The following is a 6000-nucleotide window of genomic DNA, read 5'->3' as shown; positions in this document are numbered from 1 at the left end:
GGTTTAGTGCCTTGATTAGCACGCCGGGAGGGCATAATTGGATATATGTGTGATTTACTGATTAATGCGTGACTATGTGACATGTATGATTTATATGATAACATGATTGTATTTATATGCATGTTTATGAGTATTAAATATGCATGTGGGCCAGTTCTTGTTTATAAGGGCATATTTGTAACTTTGGCCTGTTGATGGCATAAATGTGATTAAATGATTGAGACCACATTATTATGTGGATATATCTGCAGTATACGGCTCGAGGCGATGCTAGTGACCGGATTAGCGGAATAGTCAAAGCGGGGTTTAATACCCAGCTCGGGGTGAGCCTAGGGGTATTTTGGGAACTTAGAGAATATTTTCGGGTTTATTGAGTAACAAGTAAGTGTTTGGTGATTAGTTGGGCATGTCGGGAATAATTGGGAATTTGTAGGATGTTTACCCAAAAAATACTTACTAACTTGGCAAAGTTAGTACGCACGTACGTGACTACTTAGTGATTACATCCAGGTCGACCAGCGACCAGAAGAGACGTTGCTCGATAAATTTAAGAAAGATGTTGAACAATACGACATAAAATGTGCTGACATATGCAACCAGGTCTGGTCGTGGTAATGAAGCCAGAGTTCAAATACAATTATAAGTTAGATATTTCTAAGATATTTGATCTTATTTTTATGTAAAGATTATGATTTCTATTATTATTTTAATATGCTTGAATCAAAATGAAGACATGACCATTGGCCCATATGTATTGTTAGAGAATATATATTATTGCTCAATGAAATTATGGAAAAACCAAATACAACTCTATGCAAAAATACAATGGACAAGATAATATTGATTAAATAAGTATTACAACTCAATTGCTCAAAATACAAGTAAATAAAAAGATGTAGAAGAAGAAGATTACAAACTCAATACTATAACAATACAAGTAAATAAGAAGAACAAAAGAATGAAAACACAAACAAACTCTCACACAACCAAAGTGTAGAGTAGTGGGGATCACCAACTTGAAAAAGGTTCAAGACCTTTGTCCAAAAGCTTATTTCCCCCTATTCTCTAAGCACTAAGGGATCTTTATAGGAAATAACTCTCTGTAATTATCAAGCCTCAAGGTGTATTTTTCAGCCAAGTTCTTTGTGGATGAAAAATGGTGTGTCTTACAAGTGAGCATTAGGCTCCTATTTATAGAGTTTGAGATACCCCTTTGAATTTCAAATTCCACTAACCCCCATGGATGTTACCAATGTTTAATTGGATGTTTATGGAATTAAAATGGAGATTTGGGAGTTTTTTGGGATGTTAGAACTGTTCAATTTGGAAAAGACTGAAAATTCACATAGGCTGTCAGCCTCACTGGCCGCGGCCAGGACTTTTCAGTGGCCACGGCCACTGGCTTCTGTCCCCTAGGCTGCGGCCACTAAAAGTCAGTGGCCGCGGCCACAGGCCATTTTCAGCACAAAAAAATCATTTTTCCAAAACGTCCCAAATCCTTTCCCACATGATTTTGTAACCTCCAAACACCTATTGGGAGTTAAAAACATGTCTCCAACAGTCATATATCATCATGACTTTATGAAATCCAATCTCAAATGTGTAACATATAATATACACATTATTGGGTAATATTTGGGAGTTACAAATTTGTAACTCCAAAATATGTCACATTTGGGCACACACTTTAGTCCAATTTTGTGACTCTCAATAATATGTTACAAGGTGTGACAAATCACATTTTGTCACATTATTTAATCTAATATTATATTATATGAAATAATATAACATGTATATCCTTGAGTCTATAAATAGGACTCAAGGGACTCATTTAAAGGGGGGAATAATTGGTATTTAGAGAGAATCAATATTTTCTATACACAAAAATTTGTATCCTTTTTTGGAGCTTGTGAAACTTAGTAAGCCTTAGTTTGCTGATCGCAGGTTTCATAATACATCAATAAAAACACTAAGTGGGAGTAGGTTATTACCAATATTTGGGCCGAACCACTATAAATCATGGTGTCGTTTAGTTCTTGCATTCAAATTACAAATCTTTATCATTTTGGTGACTCTGTGTCGTTGGCTAAATCATCAGTAAACATTTGGTGATTTCATTGAGAGTTGAACTTAAGACCTTCAAGAAAATCAATGGCAAAAACAACCAGGAAAGCGGGGTAGACTTCTGGAAATATGCCAAATCAACCTCCTCCGCAAGATGTAGTGGAGGATGAGCCACAGGTGGAACTGGAAGAGGAGATGGATGCTGAGACCTTGCGAACAACTTTGATTGTATTGCAAGAGGAATTAGTTAATCTGAGAGCTAATCAAGAGAATGTGGCTGAGACAATGGTGATGCAGCAAAGAGAGATGCCACTGCACCTGCCGCCCAATCGGATCAACCACCCAACACTCACCCTCAACAAAATCCACATTCAGAGCATCCCCAGTATCACCACAATCCACCACAACCAAGGAATCTGCAAGGACCAGAGCAACATCCCACTTCTCAACAGGAGGGACCAGTCCAAAATCCTGAGCAGCAACCACCCTCTTGAGCTGGTCGAGATAACACTCAGCAGCAAAGGCAGAATACGACTAAGCAGCATCCCAGAAGCCCTAGACGCCATACTGTTGGGGAGCGAAACCCTCCTAGTAGGGGACAATGTCCTCAAGAGGCAAAAGACAGGTTGATTCAAGCTTCGCGATCATAGGTCCCCCACAACATAGTAATGTCAGAGGACCTGCCGACCAATGCAGGCCTCCCCGTGTCTATCGAGACATACTAGCAGGGAGAGAGGGAAACAGTGCGAACAATAGGTCACACACTCATAGGTCACAATTAAGAGATGTCCATGATTATAATGAAGCAGAATTTGGCAGGAGGAACACTGGTCGATAGAAGGAAGAGAGGGGCGAATGACAAAATCCTCCGCCAATGGAGAACCGACAGATAAGCCAAAACACTGGGGGGCAGCCTAAACAGCCCAATGTCTTTGACCGACTAGGTGCAAGCGAGCAAAGGCGAAGGAATGAAGGCCTAAGGAATGTACTCAATAATTGAAGGGAAAGGCAAAACAAGTACTTCCCCCCAGCTCCATTCGCTCCAGCAATACCAGATGTTGTACAAGCCCAAATAGATGCCTTGAATTAGACCATGCATCAACTGGTTGGGGATAGAGCGTCCCATATAGAATTTGATCAAAGGAAGGGCACCCTATTTGTTCATAGAATTGTTGTGGAAGAGACTCCAAGAAAATTCAAGATGCCAATTTTACCCAACTTCACAGGGGGAGAAGATCCTGTATCTCACGTTAACAAGTTTGAGATACAGATGGACATCCAAAAGGTGTTGAAAGATGCTCGATGTAAGATTTTTCCTGCCACTTTATCTGAATATGCTCAGGAGTGGAATTTCAAGTTCCCTCCAGCAAGTATAGTTTCTTGGGAGATGTTCGTGAAGGGATTTTACGGACAGTTCTATGCTGGTCGAATACACCCAACAAAGGCCAATCACCTGGTCGAGATTCGACAGAAGGAGGGAGAAACCCTAATGGGGTATATCTAGTGATTCATGCGAGCAGCTGCTCGGGTCAAAACTATTGGAGATGAGGGAAAGATGATGGCACTCACAGCTGGAGTACGACGCCATTCTCCCCTCTGGAGTAGTTTGCAAAAGAATGGAGTCAAGAGCACTTAGGAATTTCTGGATCGAGTAGAAAAATATATCAAGCTCGAGGAGGCTATCGCTAATGAAGGGAAGTCTCCTATGGATGACAAGGGCAAGAAAGAAGACCCAACCAAATTCGCCAATGGGTCTGGTAAGCCCAATGGCAACGACAAAAGTAATGGAAAAATGGGGGAAAAAGGGCGAACAACGAATCGACAACATCTGATAGCAAGCGCCCCAAACAGAATAGATACGAGCCAAGGTTCACCAATTATACTCCCCTGGTCGATAGCTAAGCTGAATTATATCAGGCCAGTCATTCCACTATTCCTTTTCACCAATTAGAAAAGATATCTCCAAAGGGACACGACCAAGTTTTGTCATTTTCACGACTATGGCCATGACACCAATGAGTGTAACCAGCTCAAGGACAAGATCGAGTTCCTTATACGACAAGGACATCTAAGGAGGTATTTACGAGCAGGTGGAGGTTCTAAGCAGGAGGCTCAAGGAGGCAACGTGCAGGCGCCTGTACGCCAACCCTCGCCTCCTCTACAGCCAGCTCCAATCGCTGGTACATTGTTGACCATCTGCGGAGGACCATATATAGCAGGTGACAGTGGTAAGGCAAGGGAGAGATATGCCAGAGCCCTACGTCATAATTAGGATATCAAAATGCTGAATGTTGAGGAGCAAACTCCCAAAAAAGCTCGAACAGAGGAAGAATCAATAACTTTCTCTAAGCTAGACGCTCAGCATGTTCGATTTCCTCACTTAGATCCTCTGGTCATGGATGTTCCAATCGCCAACATGATGGTAAAACAAGTGTTCGTAGATACAGGAAGCTCGGTCAATATTTTGTATAAATCTTCACTGGAAAGAATGAAATTATCAGTGCAAGATTTAGAGCCATGCAACCAAACCATCTACAATTTTTCTGCCGAAGGACTCACACCAACAGGGTCGATCAGACTCCCAGTCACAGCAGGAGCTATATTTGCAAACAGGACATTACTCGCTACTTTCATAGTAGTTGATTGTCCATCTGCATATAATGCTGAGATTGGAAGACCCAGACTCATCGATCAGCGAGCCGTAACTTTGGTCTGGCATTGGCCTTGAAGTTTCCAACCGACGCAGGAGTTGGGTGCATATTGGGAAACCAGCGAGAAGCTAGAGAATGCTACAATTCCTTGATCACAAAAGCAAGAAGGGGCAGATCAGGAAGTGGACCTGAAAAAAGGTTGCTGGTGGTAAATGAAGCACAAGCCCAATCAGGTGAACAAGTCACCAAATAGGGCGTTGCCCAAAGTGAGGATAGGGACTTAGATCCTCTCTTTGGGGATTTTGAAGAAAACAGAGGAGCCATGGAGGACCTCGAGGAGGTCCTGTTAGAAGAGAAAGATCCGACCAGGGCTGTGAAAGTCAGTAAAACCTTAGACACAACAACGAAAAAATGAATTGGTGGAGTTTTTGAAGAAACACGAGGAGGTCTTTTCCTGGTCGCATAAAGATATGATTGAAATAGACCCAGCGGTGGTCAGCGATGTCTTGAATGTAGACAAAAACTATCCACCTGTACAAAAAAAAAGAAGGCTGCTCGACAAAGATAGATCCAAAGCTCTAAAAGAAGAGGTCAGGAGGCTAAGGAAAATGGATTCATCAGGGTAGAGTTTTATCCATCTTGGGTCTCTAATCCCGTACTAGTTCCCAAGCCAAATGGTAAGTGGAGGACATGCGTGGATTTCACAAACCTTAATAAAGCCTACCCGAAGGATTGTTTCCCACTTCCAAGAATCGATTAACTGGTCGATGCTACATCAGGACATGAAATTTTATCATTCATGGATGCGTACTCCAGTTATAATCAAATTAGTATGCATCCACCTGATGAAGGTCACACTAGCATTCGAATAGATACGAGACTTTACTGTTATAAAGTAATGCCTTTTGGTTTGAAAAACACTAGTGCGACTTACCAGCGACTAGGCAACCATATGTTCAAAGAACTGATCGACAATAACATGGAAGTCTACGTCGACGATATGCTGGTCAAGTCAAGAAAGGCTAAAGAACACTTAAAGGACCTACAAGAATGCTTCAACATCTTGAACAAATATCAGATGAAGTTGAATCCTCTAAAGTGTTCCTTTGGTGTTGGATCAGGGAAATTTTTGGGATTCATAGTAAACTCAGGAGGAATCGAAGCTAATCCCAAAAAAATTCAAGCATTGATCGAGATGCAGTCTCCTACCAAAGTTAAAGATGTTCAAAGCCTAACCTAAAGAATTGCGACCCTAAGTAGATTCATATCTAAGTCAACGGACAAG

This window comes from Humulus lupulus, chromosome 6 (assembly GCF_963169125.1).
Source record: "Humulus lupulus chromosome 6, drHumLupu1.1, whole genome shotgun sequence".
Taxonomy (NCBI): Eukaryota; Viridiplantae; Streptophyta; class Magnoliopsida; order Rosales; family Cannabaceae; genus Humulus; species Humulus lupulus.
Note: the sequence above shows the minus strand (reverse complement) of the source record.